Source organism: Paramormyrops kingsleyae, chromosome 4 (genome assembly GCF_048594095.1).
Source record: "Paramormyrops kingsleyae isolate MSU_618 chromosome 4, PKINGS_0.4, whole genome shotgun sequence".
Lineage (NCBI taxonomy): Eukaryota > Metazoa > Chordata > Actinopteri > Osteoglossiformes > Mormyridae > Paramormyrops > Paramormyrops kingsleyae.
Window position 1 is genome coordinate 17555256 of NC_132800.1, and position 20081 is coordinate 17575336.

Here is a 20081-nt window from a genome sequence, read left to right on the forward strand (position 1 = left end):
TATTCCTAGCTAACACTACAACTCTGTCTTGGCAGTTGGTTGCAGAGGCTGATGAGCTGATGGGATGATGGCACTCAGGAAGGCGCGGCGTTTGGAGCAGTGGAGTGGAGCCCCTTGGATTCTCTCTCCTGGTGAAGCTTTGTCTTGGTTGCTGTCCAGCTGGGCCTTCACCAGAGGGCTTCTTGTGGGCTTCTCTTCTCCTGGGCTGATGTTCTCTGCCTCTCCTCGGGCTGATGGTCTTTTCTCGGCTCCTTGATGATCTTTCTCCTCCTGATGATCTTTTCAGCCCCCCTTTGTTCTGAGGGCAGCAGGTTGCAGGGCGGGGCAACGACCCCCAGCTCCTCAGGTGGCGGCTCTCTGGGGGGCCACGCAAAGAGACAGGAGAATCCAAACGGGGCCATTCAGACTTTATCCACAGGCCATGAAGAGCACATGCCAGGCACAGCGATGGAGGGATGCAGGAAGAGGGAGCTGGAGCTCCTCATGGAGAAGCTTCTCAACCGTGCTGAGCCTTCTGACATCAGACTCGAGGCGAAAGAGAATCAGGGTCACAGCAAAAAGCGAATGGGACTGACAGGGGAAACGGGGGGGCAGATAGAGCCCCTAAGTTACACATACAGAGGAGAGGGGATTAGATAATGAATGTGTATTTACAGGGCATGGAGTCAGACCACCACCTGCTTGCCGAGGGAGGGGGGTGGGGGGTTACGAAGGAAGGAATCAATAGCCGTTTTCACACATGAACTCCAGACATTGTCAGTAGAATCAAAATCAGACATTTTGCGGAGTTGCCCTTTCAGACATGTAGCACACAACTGTCTGTCGGACGTGTTCACACCTAGTATAGATACTCTGGCTGCTTTAAATGAGGGGTGGTGCTTGGGTAGAGCATGCAGGAGGCAGGACGTGATGCAAAAAGTACACTGTGGAAATCACAGTATTTTGTTTACAGCACATCGAAGATGGCGACAGAAGTTACTGACAGAAATTCTCAAATCTCATCATCTCTCCAGTTAGCTGTGTTCGTTGGGCTCTTCTTTGCCGTTGAAGGTTTGTACTGTTCGGTTTTTGTGCCTGTGGCATAATAGATACATCATTAACACGCCCACTATGGACAATTTCCTGCTCCATTAAAACATGGGGGTCAATCAGAAATTACCCAGACTTAGTACTAGGGAGCTAGGAGGGTAAACTCCTTTTAATGTCTGGTATGACTGACTTGGATATTTGTGTTCACATGTACAGCCCCTCTGGGGAATGTTGAGAAAACTTTTGGGTGGCCATGCATGTCTGAAAGGGGCTAAAGTGACAGAAACACAAAGTCATAGATAAATCAGTCTAAATTAACATGGGTCACAAGGATGATTGATATTTCTTTAGTGAACATTCAGAAATCGTTTGCTACTCCTGCACACTAGACGCTCCTAGTCCAGACCTGCACACATCTACGTGTCTAAAGTTCACGGGGAGAGAAGCCTGGACGGCTGTTCATACCGACTTACTCTATGGCAGACTGCAGAGGGCGCTGTGCTGCCATTTATTCCAGTTTATTGAATAATACGATGGCTTGTCATGTCTCTGTCTGACAGTTCTGCCAGGCTTTACTAGAGACTGACCGAGGGAACGACTCCAGCAGTGAAGGCTGAGCTGACCCTGTTATCTGGCCTGATTAACAACCAGAGAAAGACTGATGTAGGTTTGACTGTAAGAGAGATTTACCAGCATATGGTATTAAGGTGAGAACAGATCCAATAAGTGACCAAAGTTAAATCTCTCTTACTAACGTTAAAACTCATAAGCTTCTGTGGAATGTGCAGGAGCTGTTGGGTAGATGGCTGGAGATGGCAGAAGTGAGGCTGAGGCACAAGGCTGTGGTGGGGGCAGTGGCAATGGGAAGATCAGGACTGGGCAGCTCTCCAATGCCTCAATACAACAAGGTCCAGGGCAAGGAGAGGCGACTGCTTGTCCAGGAAGAGGTGAGGGCAGTAACCAACAGGATTGCAGGCATGAGGCAGCAGGGAGCTTGGATGAGATGGGAGAATGCAATGGAATGAAGGCTCACTTGGACGGACATCTAGAGAGCAGAGCCCCAGTGCATAAAATTCCTAATCCAAGCTGTATATGACATCTTACCGAGCCCTGCAAACCTCCCGCTGTGGGTAAGGCTGATACTCCTTCCTGCCCACTCTGCTCTGGGGGAGGGACACTCCAACACATCCTGAGCAGCTGTCCGAAGGTCCTAGGGGAGGTTCTCTACCGGTGGCACCATGACCTGGTGCGGAAGGCAGCTGCTGAGAGTGTCTCCTCAGCCATGACAATAAGCAGCCCCACTGTCCCCCCAGGAAGCAGGTAACATTTGTCAAGGCAGGAGAACAGCTGAAGCCGCAACCTAGAGCCGCTGCAGGTGTCTACTGCGCAGGACTGGCAGATAATGGTAGATCTGGGCAGGCAGCTTAAGGTTCCGGCACAAGCACAGTAACATCATTGTGACCAGACACTGTCATTCTGTCAGAAGCTTCAAAGCAGCTTCCCCTGATAGATCTGACTGTGCCCTGGGAAGATCGTATTGAGGAGGCTTTTGAGAGGAAGCTGGCCAAGTACCAGGGGCTTCTAGAGGATTTCCGGAGACAGGGGTGGGGAGCACACTGCCCTCCAGTGGAAGTCGGCTGCAGAGGCTTCACTGGCCGTCTCTCTGCAGAGTCTAACCCTGCTGGGCATGAGTGGGCTGCTCAGAAGGAGGCATCAGGACTGCAGCGGAGGCACAAGCCACACAGCCCCCCTCCCCTGCGCCTGCTCTCACTCTGTCAGCTTCAGGAGTCCCTGTGGATATGTAGACTCTCCAGACTCTTTTAAGGAAGAACGACGCCTAAGTGTTTAAGCACCAATTTTGCGATGCAGTTTTTAAAAGGTTATGATCTGCAATTTTTAAATCTCAGCTCAGGTGAGAAGTGGCAGACTTACCTGTGGGGTTTATGCTGCATACAGACCACCAGGCTCTGACTACATTATGGACCACGAAAGGAGCCGACAGCAGGAATGCGCTTTGTAAGATGGTCCTAATGTCTGCTGTGCTTTAATTATGATGTTGTCTGTCATCCTGGGTCCCAGAGCCACATGGCTGACTGCCTCTCCCGGCTGCCACTGCCTGCTACTGCTGCACGTAACAGGGACTGTGAACCTAAACTGGTTGCACCACTTTCAGCTGCCCAGGCTGCGGTTTCGCCTGATGAGTTTGAATGTGCTTCCTCTTCATGCCCTGAACTTTCTGCACTGCGCACTACGATTGGACAATGATGACCTGCCTCAGTGAAAGCAGTGAATCCCCCCCCGCAACCATACTATAAAATGCACAACAAACTGAGAGTTAAGGACAGTTTAGTGTTTCAAGGGTCCCGTTCAGTGGTGCCAGTTACTTTGTGCAACACACTCATCACACTGCCGCATGACACACATCAGGGTATAATATGAACAAAACAGCGCTTATGTGATGTTATAGATGTGCAGGTCTAGGCTCAGATCACAGGCTGCACCATCTGCCAAAACTCTGATTGAACAGCAAAGATGTTTGCTGCTCCATTACAGTCTGTTCAGTTCCCAGATGCTCCATGGAGCAAAGTCGCCTTAGATATCATGAGGTCATGTTAAACTGCTAGGTTCGCAATCACCCTCATGGATTATTACTCAAAGTGGGCTGATGTCGCTTCTACACCCTCGGTAACATCAGGCGTTGTTACTGGATTCCTCAGCAGCGTCATTTAGCCGACATGGCAATCCAGAATGTCTGCTCTCAGACAATGGGCTGCACCTTTCCTCCGCTGCTCTCTCTGACTTCTTGGAGGACTGAAACATATCTCATGTCAAAACCTCAGTGTATCACCCTGCTTCAAACAGGGCTGTGGAAAGACTTTAAAAGGTTCTTAAATAATGTCTGCAAATGGCCATTCTGCAAGACAGCTCCTGGAAAGATACAGTGAACATACTGTGCAACTCCCCATGCGATGACCGACGTCTCGCCATTTGAACTGCTACACGGCTGCAGGATGAGGATGAAACTCACCATCGTTCCTCCTCCAACCAGCTCAACGGGTGATGCAGCAGTTCAGCAGTGTGTTACCACTCGCCAGCTGGGGATGAAGGAATATTGTGACAGGGAGCAGGGGTACCTGCTGTCAAAGTAAATGACAAAGTGAGAGTGTGTGAACAGACTCATGTGCCTAAGGGACGTCCAAGAGTCTCTGATACGACGCACATTCAAAAGCAAGGGGGCACATGCACACTGTCAGATGGAAACTGTGACACTCCTCTCACATCTCAGTGGTACCTGACCTGTCTCCAGAGCTCAGCTCAGCAGACTCAGTTCTGAAGTACTCTGAGGCCATGAATAGAATCGCGCTCTATAGATGACACAGGAAACAAAATGCAGCCTGTCTGGGAGCACAAGCCTCCGGATTGGTTAAAAGACGAAAAAACTTGGATGGAGCAACACATATGTTGGCAGTCACATGTGCTCAAGAAACTATTGTGTTGACCATGTCCTGATAAACTACTGCTGCTTATTTATTGAGATGCAGGTACTTTAAGTGTTAGGCCAGAGTCATTGAGGTTGTTAATTTCGTTGTCGTATTTGAGTGTACTTGTGGGTTCTGGCTGTTGTGAATTTAGTTATGGTATTTTACTTGGATATGTTTACAGTTACCTCATACTGTAATAGAAGAGAAATTGTATGTAGTGCCATGCCTTTTAGAGAATTTATTCTTTTACGCCATATTACAGAAAGTTGAAAATAATAGACCGAGGTGGCAAGGCAGGACCCGGTTTCTGTGCCAGGGATCTATGGGCTCTCTGAATGTGTAAATCCAGGGCCTCGTTAGTTCGCTTCGGTTCTCAGCAACTTTTTAACAAACTCAACCACAGATCCAGTTACAGAACCCTCTGGAACTCCATAAATACGCAGGTCATTCCGATTGGATTTCAATTCTAAGTCATCCAGTTGCTCGCCCCCTGTCCGTGCATGAAGGCGGGTGATAGCACGTCTGAGCGTAAATGGCTTGCAGCTGCTTTTCCATTTTCTTAATTAATGGGATTATCTATCAATGCTTATGAAATATATCACAATTTAATATATTTTAATAAACATTTCTGAACGGACCAAAGCATGCCTGTTTGTTCCTTGGAGAGCCCTATATCCCCATCTCGTGCTAAAACAAACTGGGTAGAAAGCAGAAAGGCAGGAGAGAGCAATTATCACTTTGTCCATGTTTTTGTTAGTCTTTTGTTTGCTTTTCTCCAGATGAAACAGATTTGTCTCTGGGGGGGACAGGGGTCCCGCTGCCCCTCCATACGGTCAGGGACGCGTCCCACATACAGCAGCTACAGGGATCAGCCTTTAATCTTTAGCTTTATGCTGTTCAGCTCTTTTACTTTTCGATTTTCCATGTATTTCTGTGTCCAGTAAGTTTCTCCCTCAAACACAAACACATAGAAAACACACACAAAATAATTTTAAAAAAGATATAAAGTGATGTCAAAGTGTCCCAGATCCATCCGGCCAAATTGAGCATCCAGACAAAAATGTCTTTGGTCAGGGAGGTGAGAAAGTCAGGGGTCTGGAACAGTCGAGAGCCAGGAAGATCAGTCCTATGAAGGCAGAGAAGACAAGGGATGAGGACACGAGGCAGTGGATGGGCAGGTAAAAACTAGAGAGACAAGGATCAATTGCTCAATATGGTTCATGGATGAGAATAAAACTTCACACAGGTGAAAGCACTGATTGCGGTGTAATTGGTTTGCTCTGCCCTGTGGGGCATGACACTTTCTGAACCCACTGCATGTCATAATTCTTTTTAGGCTGTTGATGTAAATGTCTGGACTGTTTAAGGTCCAAATATGCATTTTCCCACAGGTGAATCTGACATAGAGATCATTAAGTAATGAGTTTGTTATAAATTTTCCAACAGACAACTTCAAAGCATTAAAGGAATAATATGTCTGTAATGTGGCTGAATTTTGGTGGTGGGGCTGCCCTTTTATTCAGCCTGTATTTTGGGTAAATAGTGAGTGCTCTTTTAATGAGAGCTGATGGGACATGCGTTGTGTGCGTCATAGCCTGTTAGGGACCTCTGCGCAGTCGGGTAATGTGGGGGGGAATTGTCTGCGGGCATGGGCAAGACACGCGCGCCCTGCACATTACTGCCCCTTCAGTTATACACACAGATGTCACTGCTCCTCTATAACAGAAGTGGGTGAGGGAGCCCTGGATTACTGTCCCATGCATTTGGTAGAATGTACGTAAGACCAGCTAAGCCTGAGAGATATTTAGTTGTCCGTCGGTGTTGCTTTAGGATATTAAGCCATTTTACGCTTCCCCCCAGTTTTAGCATGTAATGTATTAAAGTCATTCTGCACTGATTCATCCATCATCGTAATCGCTTAATCCCAACTGGAGTTGCGGGGGAGACCGGACCTTATTCCGGGAACAAGGGGCACAGGCAGGAACCAACCCTGGTAGGCTGGCAGAAACACACACAATTTAAACTAGCCAATCAACCTGCACTGCACGCTTTTGGACAGTGGGAAGAAACCGGAGCCCCCGGTGGAAACCCACGCGAACACGGGGAGAGCGTGCGAACTTCTCACAGCCAGGAACCGGGATAAAACCCAGGACCTACATGCTGTGAGGCAGCAGCGCTAACCACTGCACCACCATGCTGGCCCTCTGCACTGATTCGTAATAGAGATTTTAAGACCACCCGTAATCCTGCACAAATAAAAAAGTAATGGAAATAGAAAGAGGGATCTGTGTAAAGCAGCCGTAGGACGGTGACAAATGTGAATAGTGAATCATGATTATGATCGTATATTTATAATTTAAGTATGTTAATGATTTAAGTGTCACTGCGGTACCGCGTTTTATATGTACAAATATAAAGCATAGTGTGCGTCATGACAGAATTATATGCCGGCGGGAGCTTGTCCCCTTTTTCTTATTGCTACTTGTTATTAAGAGACATGGATAATATCCCCAACAATCCTACGCCGGGCCACTGAGTTCGTGTCCATTTCTGCTTAGACCGCTCCCGCGTTTGGTATGAAGGTGATTATTTCCTGCTGTGTGTAAATAAAAGTGAAAGTATTTTCAAGCTGGAGTCTCCATTTTGTCATGAAACACGGATAAGGTTCTGGAATAATATAAAGACATTTTGTATTGCAAGGTAAGATTATATTTAACAGATACAATTAATAATAAAATATGCATGTATAACACACAGTGGCGGTGCCGATGATTTAATGTTGCAGGTACTATGGAGAAGCTAGATTATTACCTGGTACAGGTGTGACTGGGAGCTGAGAGGGAGCAGGAACAGAAATTAGTTTAGATTTATCTTAATGAAAAATGCAACAAGGACGAAGCATGTAAACTGCATTGTTTGTTTATTCAGAATGGATCGCAAATAGATCCACAATGATAAACACAGAAAATGAACAAGTAATTAACTTTGGATGGCATATTTAATAAATATGATAACTTTAAGTAAAGGGTTAAGAAAAAGGTTAAATCCTTCCGTAAGCAGCCAACGAGGTATGTGTTAATTAAGTTTTAGTTAAGTTTGTTGTATTTAGCCATGTAAATGCTAACTGAGGTTCGTGTTAACTGTATATGAATTCTCTAAGCTGTCTTTATTGTTATTTATGTTTATATTTCATTTGAATTTCAATGTTTGTTAGCTAATATTGTAAGTAAATGTGCTTGATTTTGTGTTTCCGTATCTGTATTTAGTTCTCGCGTCTGCCATGATGGTGATAATAACGAAGCCACTGTCTTTCGAATAAACCGTCGGCTCAGTTAAATGCAAAGGACTCTTGTGCTCGTGTCTTACGGGAGGGAGCTACATTTATAATTATGGCATAGCTCTCCACCCAATTAGGCTAATTAAGTAATGATTTAAAAAAAAAAACACACACACAAATGCTTGATCATGGCCCCGCCCAGCCCGGCCCGGCCCGGCCCGGCCCGAAGATAGTGGCAGAAAATATCGTGGGTCGGGTCTGGTTAAGTCGGGCAGAGAATCTAAACTCTAGTCTGTCCCCATGACTGGTTTGAAAAGCACTGACACAAGACTGACTGTGTTCCATGTAGGTAGGCTATGTCACTATCACCAGTTTTGCGCCATAGGGGCTTTGGCAGGCAGCCTCGTTTTCAATTTGGTCGCCATTCCCCAGAGCACCAGGGTATCCCAATAGTTTTTGCCTTTTTGTTGTGTTATTTTTGTGTCTATTAGGGTAACCCGTTCTGATAACGTAAAACACACCTTCATCTGGGGATTTCAATTCAAAACACGGTAATCTGACTTTCTGATAACTTCGAAATTTCCTCCCGATCTTACCGAAAATTTCACTCGTTAAAACCTTCGTTGGGACAATAAAGGTAAGCAGAATTATTCTTCCAACTATGATAATTATATTTCTTAGTTAGTTTATTGTGTCTAGGCGTATTTTGAGCAAAATTTATCGATCAGCAGCACTTTTTTGGATCCGCCGCGAGAGCCGGTCAGGTTTTGTGGTGAACAGTGCAGCAAGAGCCGAAAATAGCATGATTTTCAGCATGGAATTTACAGCTTTAAAATGATGTGAAGGCTTTTAAATGAGGTTATATGTGTTTATGAATATATATTCTTGTAATAAAATGGAGTAGATACCCATCGCTTGCTTTTGTAACACAGATTGATAATTTTGAATGGGTTGGAAAGGCTAGAAATAGTTGCATATTGTCTTTTCAGTTACCTTTAACATGAAGAGAAAACGTAATCCTCCACAACCAGCACGGGCTGGCATAGCAAGGCAGCATCTCAAAGACTTCTTTTCTTCAACTCCCGGAGATCAGACAGTTCTTTACGGGCACATACTGCATATTTACCTGTACCTTTTGATACTTTACTATGGACAATGCTTTTCAAATGTATTATTATTGAATGGATTATAATGATAACACAAAGTACTTTTTAATTTGATGCTGTGGACTCTTTGAAAAGACATTCTTTGTATTATTCACTACATACATTCTCCGGTGAGTATTAATTGACAGACAAATAAATTAAATAATTATTTGTTTTATTCTCAGTGTATCTGAGACTGTTAGGCAAGGAATAAGCTTTCTAATGATACCTAGTTTATTAAAATCTGATAAACAATAACAGAGTAATGCTCATTTTTCTGAACACCATAAACAAGTCACAAAGTCAAGTATGGTTCTCCATTGTTTTATCTGTTACTAAGTGTACGTTAATAAGCCTTAATTGGCGTTACAAAATATCCTATAACTTTCTTGCCATTCATCACAGAAAGAAGTTATTGGTATCATTGGAAAGGTCTTATCAAGCCCTTTGTTCTTGTTTTTTGTAAAAATCCAACAACTTTGAAATTTTTTGTGACATACCTATTCCATGTGGTCGTGTGTATTGGGCTGGTTTTGGGGCTTGATTTCTCCATCTTACTTTGACAGTGGGCTTATTTTGGGCTTGATTTTCAGGGGTGAGGTTGCTTGTTTGTCTTGTGAGACTTGACAACACTGGTGTCTGAAATTTCTCAAACAAATTTCTTGGCAGTTACGGGCGTTCAAGCTGGTATTTTGACTACATACAGGTAGCTACATGCCCGACTAAAAAATGTATACCTATCAGCTATGTAGGATCAGGGCTCCAGATGGCGACTAAAATGGTCGCCAATGCGACTTGATTTTCTATTTTGCGACTAGTTTTTTCATTCTAGTCGCCGGTGGCAACTCTCTCTCTCAATCTAAGAAAAGTTTTAAAATTAAAGCAGCAGAAACGGCTTTTAATTTTGTGCGGACACTCTCAGCCCGCGTCTACCTTTCCTATAACACTATCACGTGATTAAAACCAAACCTAAGGGAGGCACCATCTGACACGCCCACTCTGCTTCAAATGTCATCTCGCTAACTGCTGCGATAAGGGATCCGAAATAGAAGAGAATCGGGCCACGACTACTCCTCTAATTCCGTCCTAACTTTCCACGTAACACGCCAAATGTTCTAAGTTTCCATGTAACACGCGAAATGGCCAAACGAAAAATTTCTGACTTTTTCTCAATGCCCACTAGTCCAAATCCTGCCTTGTCTACTTCTGAACGAACCGAAGATAATTCAGTCAGTGGGTTATCTGAGGTACAGCCACCGGCGTCCGGAAATGTACAGTTATTAAAGGATGACAACTCCGTCCCGTTAGCAAAGTCTTCTGCGCCCGCAGCTCCGACGCCTGGGACACAGTTTAAAGCGGCTTGGTTACAGGAGTTCGTTTGGTTACGGTATGACAAGGGAAAGATGTATTGCAGCTTTTGTGCGCAAGCCGGACAAGAAATTGCTGGTTAAACAGAATTCATTTGTGGTACGAGCCATTTTAAAAAGGAAACTATGAAAAAGCATGGTGAGAGTAAGAAACACAACAATGTCAGAGTATTGCTTATTAGTAAACATTTGCACTGTTCAAATTTATGTGTCATTTATTCTTCTGTTATTATTTTTTATAAGACCTTGCAGAGGACACTAGTCGGCAAGTGAAATAGCCCAGATAGGAGAAAGGAAAGGCAGTGTGAGGTAGACCAAAGAAATAAATAAACAATACAAGTAAATATTAGTTGTTTATTTCACATTTGGCATGTTTGTTTTTTCACCCAGCAATACGGTTAAGCAAGCTGCCGATGTTGTTAGTGGTCAAAGAAATATTACCTGTAGGATCCCTATTGTTTTTGCACTGATTATTTTGTATGATGCTATGACGAATTTACACCAATGATATTTTTGCATCTCCCACAGCTATTTAGCATAAAGGTCACAGTTCCTGTTATGTGGTGGCAAAGCGACACATGGAAGTGATCAGGAACCTCAAAAGTTTCCTGTCAAGACAGTACAGGAAATCGGAACCAAGAACTAGGTTCCTGACCTTCAGTGTTAAAGCATATAATGTTTATTCCATTTTTATGAAGACATGTAATTCAATATAATAATAGAGAATATTGCTCAAGAATAATGAGAGAAAACTGCAATCTTTTATACTTATTCGTGTATAAGATAATGACCTATGTCACAAAATCCCTGAAATTCAGCACTCGATTGCTTTAGTAAGTGTAATACTACATATGAAACGTGTCAGAGTGACAGAATGGAGACCCCATGTGTAAATTCAGTGCAAAGTGTTGAGTACTAGCAGGCCCGTCTCTCGGGGGGCAGGATGACCCAACTTATTTGGGACCCCAGCTGAGGCCAACATAAACCAAGTATTACAGACCATAGTGCTGCTACTGCTTGGTCATTGTGATGTAGATGTGACTATAATGAAGAATAATAACTAACCAATTGCTGACAATCTGCAGTGTGACCTTTCTAGACTAGCCAGTGCAATACAGTAGTGTGGCCATGCAGGTTACATTAGCCTAAGTTATGTGATCATATGTCCAAGATAGGATTTACATTAAGTGTATTTCCAGTGTACTGTATATTTAACAGCCGTGTAACGGTACACAGAACTCATGGTTTGAATCCGTGCATCTGTCAATCTGTTTGAATAACAATACCTAAGAATCGTGTTTTCCATAGTGAACATATACTTGAAAATATACTGTGCCAATAAATGCAATTACGTATTTCATTGTGTGTACCAAACCGAAAATGGTGTATGAAACGGCACACAATGAATGCCTGTACCATTACAGCCCTAATATTTAGGCAAAATAACACAGTAAGATGAAATGTGGCAGCATACAAGAAATTAAGAAAAATATCATTAGCTAGGCAAGTTTCCCTTTTGGGCGGCACAACGGCTGCATTGCCCTAACAACAGTCCTAAGCAGCAGATATTGTGTATGTATATATTTATTTACCCTTCGTTTTCACAGAAGCCCCAGCAGGAGTCATCTGGTCTCAATCGGCAGAAAAATGAAGCGAGCTGCTTCTGAAATGAGCCCCCCTGTGAAGGGTAAAAGAAAGAGAACTGAGAGGTAAGACAGAACCTGTATCTGTTTGTACTGCTTTTAACGTAATACGTTTCCTCTAGAGCAGTGATTCTCAAATTTTTCGCAATAAATATCAGCTCAGAAAGCATTTCACTGTCCAAGTACCACCATTATAATCAGCATTGAAATACAGCAGCGTAGGCCTTATACAGTATGTGTAAACAAATATGTTTTACATATGTGGCAGTTTTATTCCTAATATGCATAAAATTTTGTATTTATTGTAATCCTCAGCCACAATTGAGTGGCAACATTAACAACTATACTGCATTCACAGCAAGTGACAATAATAACCACTGTACTGCATGTAAACACTCACAGCCAGTGACAATAATAACTGTACTGTATTTAAACATTCACAGCAGATCATATCAGTTGTACTGCATTGAGAATATTGCAGTCAAACACACAGCAAGTGAGGATATTAACTTTACTACACTGAGGATATTAAGAATAATAAATGCATTACAGTCAAACACACAGCAGCTGTGAATATTAATAATAATGGCTCTATACCAACAATCAAAATACAAATATTTAAATTATTGGTTATTGCCAACGCTTTTGAACCATTATTTGTACTTCCTCCTCTTGCCATCACAGCTTAGTTTATCAGCTATTTAATGTGTAAAGCTAATGCTAAAAAAAATGGGCTAGTATAGTAAGCTTGTAGCCTATTGGCTGAAATAAAAACAAACATGCATTCCTTTCCTGTGGCGGTCCTCATGAGAACCGCGTTTGATGGTTTTTGCGTCTGCACTTGAGGATACATTCAAAGTTCTTGCAATTTTCCAGAGTGACTGACCTTCATGTCTTAAAGTAATGATGGACTGTCATTTCTCTTTACTTAGTTGAGTGGTTCTGGACATAATGTGGAGTGGAACAGTAGTTGAATAGGGCTATTCACTGTGTAGAACTGTGTACCAACCCTACCTCTGCACAACACAACTGAGGATCCCAAACACATTGAGGAGGCAAGAAATTCCGCAAATTAACTCTTGAAAACCATTCCCGGTCAATACCTCATGAATCTGATTGAGTGAATGCCAAGAGTGTGCAACGCTGTCATCAATGCAAAAATTTAATTTCCTTCAAAATTTGTATCCAATTGTATTCCCTGGATGCCATCCTCTCCTGTCACCTAACTTTGATGCTTCAATTTGTCAAGACATTTTCCTGTTGTTTTTCAGGGAGGCGCGAGATGATTTTCAGAATATTATACAATAAGTTTTTTTTTTTTTTGCTCTGCACATCCCTCCGTTCAGAAAAAGTTATCAATAGCAGTCTGGTAGCTAGTAGACAAAATTTATCATACAGATTTTGGTGAAATTTATTATGAGGAATGTCACTGGAGACTAAATTTATGGTGTCCCCACCCCAGGGTGTAAATTGTTGTTGTTTCGTCAACATCTAGGTTTGTTTTTCCTGAAGGGACAGCATTTTCCAAAAATGCATATGCTCAAAAACATGGCATTGTGTCTTGTGGGGGTGGCGAACAAAATGGAAGCTCTTCAAAGTAACGGCAGATCATCCACAAGTAAAAATACATTAATGTAGTAAATCAGTAGCTAATGTTTAGTAATAATCGGTGCTCGAATATCTCAATTATAGCTACGTATTGCCCTAAAGTTGTGAGAAATAATAATTCAAAGCAGTATGTCGACGTGGAAGTATTTTGTGAAGGCTGGTTGCATGGCTACCAGGAAAAGCCCCGTGCATGAGATAGAGGGTGTGGCGGGTCCTTCCTCTCAAAACTCACCACAGTCGACCAGAAAGACGTCTCTATTAAAGAACCAACCACTGAGCTAAAGACAACAGTGGCTGCCATGCAGGAGAGACTGGAGGAGACTGAAACACGTGTCACTCATGGAGGAAAAATTGGAGGGGCAACTGACTGAGGTGGGCAATGCTAGTAGAAAAATGGAGGCTTTATGGGGCTGAATACAAGTGCTGGAGAGTCTTAGCAGAAGGAACACAGTGAGATCGGTTGGACTGAAAGAAACCTATGGAACTAAGGGGAGGCTGTTTACTGTAGCTGCATCCAGAGAATTTTGACCGAGGCACTGGATATTACCACTCAGCTCAGATCAATGTAAAGCACTTGCTAGTTTTTCCGCCTACACTATGGCTTAAGTGGAGCAGAAGGAATTAGAGCTTCAATACGGCAGAGAAGTTCGTCAGTGAGTGATGTCAGGCTGGTGGTAATAATAATAATCGATACTTTATTGATCCCTGTGGGGAAATTGTCTTTACACCTCCCTCGGCTTGCTCTTTTTGTAGAGTAAGCTGCCTGTGAAGGGCTGCCACCCATAGCGGCACCCAGGGAGCTGGGGGTTAAGGGCCTTGCTCAGCAACTATGTGATTACAAGGCATGTGTGGATTGCATAATGAAAATATACAAAAACGACTCTTGACTGTGCATACATTAACCCTGCCCCGTGCTATAGAAATTGCAGTCTCAATGGAGGCAGCCGCTAAGAATACTCTCGAGCTTCAGCAGAAGTGTAACAGAGTGTAACACACATAAGTTGGAAGTGACACACGCGAGAGATGCGCTCTGCCACAGATGTGGGAAAAAGTTGCACACAATTTACTGTAATATTTAGGCTTGTTTTTCAATGTTTTATTGAAACATTGTAATTAAACCCCGTATTCCCCGATACCCTGACGTCTCCGTCCCGTCCCCGCTTGGCACAACAATATTATTATAATTAAATGTATTTAGGATTATTAATATTAAAATAATTAATAAGAAATCTGTATTTTAAAATGAGCACAGTCTCTAGGCTATGGAGGAGATTCCAGGAGACAGGCAGTTACTCTAGAAGAGCTGGAAAGGGCCGTAGAAGGTCCTTAACCCATCAGCAGGACCAGTATCTGCTCCTTTGTGCAAGGAGGAACAGGATGAGCACTGCCAGAGCCCTACAAAATGACCTCCAGCAGGCCACTGGTGTCAATGTCTCTGACCATACAATCAGAAACAGACTTCATGAGGGCTGTTGCCCGACGTCCTCTAGTGGGCCCAGTGCTCACTGCCCGGCACCGTGGAGCTCAACTGGCATTTTCACAGATGAGACAGATGAGAGCAGGTTCACCCTGAGCACATGTGACAGACGTAAAAGGGTCTGGAGAAGCCGTGGAGAACCTTATGCTGCCTGTAACATCGTTCAGCATGACCGGTTTGGTGGTGGGTCAGTGATGGTCTGGGGTGGCATATCCATGGAGGGACGGACAGACCTCTACAGGCTAGACAACGGCACCTTGACTGCCATTAGGTATCAGGATGAAACCCTTGGACCCACTGTCAGACCCTACGCTGGTGCGGTGGGTCCTGGGATCCTCCTGGTGCATGACAATGCCCAGCCTCATGTGGTGAGAGTATGCATGCAGTTCCTGGAGGATGAAGGAACTGATACCATTGACTGGCCCCCACACTTGCCTGACCTAAATCCAATAGAAACCTTCTGGGACATTATGTTTCAGTCTATCCGACGCCGCTGGGTTGCACCTCAGAGTGTCCAGGAGCTCAGTGATGCCCCGGTCCAGACCTGGGAGGAGATCCCCACAGTGTCTTTGAATTCAGTCCTCTGTAGGCTGATAATTTCCAGCTAACAATGTGGCATCCTTTCATTCCTAACACATTACTCAGTCCATATCAGTATAGATATCCAATATGATTTTTCCCATTGCGATCTGATGTGTTGTCAAAGTGTTCCTTTAATTTTTTGAGCAGTGTATAAACAAATTAATCAATAGATGAGAAAATGCAACAACAGCCAAGTCTAGTGAAGGAGGATGTAAGAATGATACTAAACGTTTCATATTGGAATCATAATTTTAGATTAGACACTTTATTTTACATTAAAGCTAACTGTGAACAAGTATGTTTGCACCAAGAGCTTCACAGCATGTGAAAGTACAGGAAGGCAGAGCAGAAGGCTAAACAGCTGAAGATTTAATGTGACCCTGTCCACATTATATGGATTATATATTTATATAATGAGGGGTTTTCCTCTCACTGTCCACAGTGTCCTGATGGAGAGAGCAGGCTCACCTGTACCCAGCTGTGTTTCCATGAAGAGTCACGCATCAATGGACCGACCAATCTACTTCAGAGAGGGACCTTTTCCTACAGATCAAAGGTAAATATGCATTTAAACAAACACTGTTTAAAACACTCAGACTCTCAGCCAAAAGGCATAGCAGCACACAAAAGCTATGCGTCTGCTATAAAGCTGAAGACGAAGAGGAGTTTCACTTTTCAGCACGACAATGACCCCAAACATATATCCAAATCAACAAAAGAATGGTTTCACCAGAAGAAAATTTAATCTTTGGAATGACCCAACCAGAGTCCAGACCTAAATCCAACTGACAATCTGTGGGGTGACCTGAAGAGGGCTCTGCACAAGAGGTGCCCCCACATTCTGACAGATTTGGAACAGTTTTGCTAGGAACAGTGGGCAAATACTGCCATGTCAAGATGTGGCACGCTGATAGACTCCTACCCAAAAAGACTGAATGCTGTAATTAAATCAAAAGCTGCTTCAACAAAGTATTAGTTCAAGGGGGTGCACACTTACGCAACCAGCCTATTTTATGTTCTGTATTTTCTATATTTTCCCCCTAACAGATTTGTTTGTTTTTCAATTGAATTGTATAAGTTATAGGTTACATTAAAGGTGGGATATAGTTTTGAAACGATTTATCATGATCTGATGTTTTTACATCACAAAACCCAGCATTTTACCATTGGTGTGTACACTATTGATAAAGAGAACTGTAGGTCCCCCCCCTTCCCCCCCTCAATAATATACACTTAATAGACATGCTTCTCGAATGAAAATATTAAGTATGTATGGGTATAAGGGTGTGTGTATATAGATATATATGTATTTTTGGGGAGGTATGTCAAGTACCAGGCCTTCGAAAGAAAATCATTAAAGGAAAAGAAAAAACATGGCATTGAGTATTTTTAAGTCTAATCAATGACAAATACCAGCTATTGATCATTGAAGTAATACCGAAAAAGACAGGAACACTGTCTGGGTTGTGTTGTGAAGAACATTGTGATTTATGGTAAATGATTGTTACAGCCCACTAGCTGCATGTCTCTTTGGGTCTATAGTCAGGCCATAATATAAAAGCAGAAAGGGTTCCTAGCTATGACTGGCTCAGTGTGGAACATGTTAATGCGTGTAGATTAATAAACAGACCTCAGCATCTTCTTTCTCCTCCTTTTTCTTCCACAGTCAGCCAGTTCTTTTGTAATAGAGGCAAGAAACAGACCATCTATCTTACCAAAAATGGTCACAAATAGTGAAGTAGAGTGCAAACAAATTAATATACACTGCTCAAAAAAAGTTAAAGGAACACTTTTTAATCAGAGTATAGCATCAATTCAGTTAAACTTCTGGGATATTGATCTGGTCAGTTATGTAGCAGAGGGGGTTGTTAATCAGTTTCAGCTGCTTTGGTGTTAATGAAATTAACAACAGGTGCACTAGAGGGGCAACAATGAGACGACCCCCAATACAGGAATGGTTTAACAGGTGGGGGCCACTGACATTTTTCCATCCTCATCTTTTCAGACTGTTTTTCACTAGTTTTGCATTTGGCTACAGTCATTGTCACTACTGGTAGCATGAGGTGATACCTGGACCCTACAGAGGTTGCACAGGTAGTCCAACTCCTCCAGGATGGTGCATCAATATGTGCCATTGCCAGAAGGTTTACTGTGTCTCCCATCACAGACTCATGTACATAGAGGATATTCCAGGAGACAGGCAGTTACTCTAGGAGAGCTGGACAGGGCCATAGAAGGTCCTGCAGGACCAGTATCTGCTCCTGTGTGCAAGGAGGAACAGGATGATCACTGCCAGAGCCCTACAAAATGACCTCCAGCAGGCCACTGGTGTGAATGTCTATGACCATACAATCAGAAACAGACTTCATGAGGGTGGCCAGTGGGCCCTGTTCTGACTGCCCAGCACTGTGGAGATAGGCATTTGCCATAAAATACCAGAATTGGCAGGTCCACCACTAGTGCCCTGTGCTTTTCACAAATGAGAGCAGGTTCACCCTGAGCACAAGTGAGAGATATTTATGAGAATGTTATGCTGCCTGTAACATTGTTCAGCATGACCGGTTTGGTGGGGGGTCAGTGATGGTCTGGGGAGGCATATCCATGGAGGGACACACAGACCCCTACAGGCTAGACAATGGCACCTTCACTGCCATTAGTTATCGGGATGAAATCCTTGGACCCACTGTCAGACCCTACGCTGGTGCAGTGGTTCCTGAGTTCCTCCTGGTGCACGACAATGCCCGGCCTCATGTGGCGAGAGTATGCAGGCAATTCCCGGAGGATGAAGGAATTGATACCATTGACTGGCTCCCACGCTTGCCTGACGTAAATCCAATAGAACCCATCTGGGACATTATGTTTCAGTCCATCCGATGCCACCGGGTTGCACCTCAGACTATCCAGGAGCTCAGTGATGCCCTGGTCCAGACCTGGGAGGAGATCCCCACAGTGTCTTTGAATTCAGTCCTCTGTAGGTTGATAATTTCCAGCTAACAATGTGGCATCCTTTCATTCCTAACACATTACTCAGTCCATATCAGTATAGATATCCAATATGATTTTTCCCATTGCGATCTGATGTGTTGTCAAAGTGTTCCTTTAATTTTTTGAGCAGTGTATAAACAAATTAATCAATAGATGAGAAAATGCAACAACAGCCAAGTCTAGTGAAGGAGGATGTAAGAATGATACTAAACGTTTCATATTGGAATCATAATTTTAGATTAGACACTTTATTTTACATTAAAGCTAACTGTGAACAAGTATGTTTGCACCAAGAGCTTCACAGCATGTGAAAGTACATGAAGGCAGAGCAGAAGGCTAAACAGCTGAAGATTTAATGTGACCCTGTCCACATTATATGGATTATATATTTATATAATGAGGGGTTTTCCTCTCACTGTCCACAGTGTCCTGATGGAGAGAGCAGGCTCACCTGTACCCAGCTGTGTTTCCATGAAGAGTCACGCATCAATGGACCGACCAATCTACTTCAGAGAGGGACCTTTTCCTACAGATCAAAGGTAAATATGCATTTAAACAAACACTGTTTAAAACACTCAGACCTGTACCCAGCTGTGTTTCCATGAAGAGTGACAGGTCATTATAACACTCAGACTCAAAAATCATATCCGCACACAAAAATTATGAGCAAAAACTTCCTAACGGATACATAATTTTTTTAACTTTTGCAAATTCCATTATCTTTGAGGATTAAAAAGTAGTTCTGTCTTCTCTATTTAAATTACATCTGAGGTAGGCTTGGGCGGTAATACGGTAATATGGTATACCGCGGGATCTAAAAATAGCAACGGTATCAGTTTCAATACCGTTATACCGTCATAAAAAAATGCACTTATATAGGAGACACGGATTAAATATTAAATAGAATTTATTTAATGCCTAAAAATGCGTATGCGTGGTTGTCATCCAGAGCATGTGAGCGGAGTGGAGCGGGCGAAATTTGGTCAGAGCGCGGAGCGGTTTTTTAATTGAGGCTGGAGCGGTCGCTCTGTCTCGCTCCAATTTCGCTCCGATACCGCTCACACTACGACTCTGAAGCGTGCGCAAATCTTCCCAGAATTCATCTATACAATTATCAAGATTTAGATCCGCTTTGGAATCTAAAAAGACCTTTCTCGGAAACATGAGTGTGGTAAGCGAACACGCGGAGGCCAGAGCAAGTTTTATATTGTTGTAGCATATCAAGTCTATAAAGTAAATAAAAGTATAAAAGCCTATAATTTGGTAATCAAATAAATTAGTTTGTCATTCAAATTAGGTCTAATAGGATTTTTTAAATTCACTTAACGCTGTCAGTGAAATTTTATTTTATAGAGAGGCGCAGCAGCAGCATCAACAGAAAATAACTGAGGAATTTAAAACGTGGATGCGCTTAGCCTGTATATTCTTTAGGCTATTAAGCCCACCGATTCCTTTATTTTTAAGCCTATTTTGTGTGGAATGCCAT

At 43.1% G+C, this 20081-nt stretch overlaps 1 protein-coding gene across 1 annotated transcript in view; it reads left to right on the forward strand.

The window, feature by feature from the left end:
* The first annotated feature begins 19087 nt into the window (after window positions 1–19087).
* Window positions 19088–20081, forward strand: part of LOC140588902 (uncharacterized) — a 69981-nt gene continuing 68987 nt past the window's right edge. The window contains exon 1 of the mRNA XM_072711542.1: window positions 19088–19134. The gene's annotated coding sequence lies outside the window, so the exon portion shown is untranslated. The remainder of the gene's footprint in view (window positions 19135–20081) is intronic.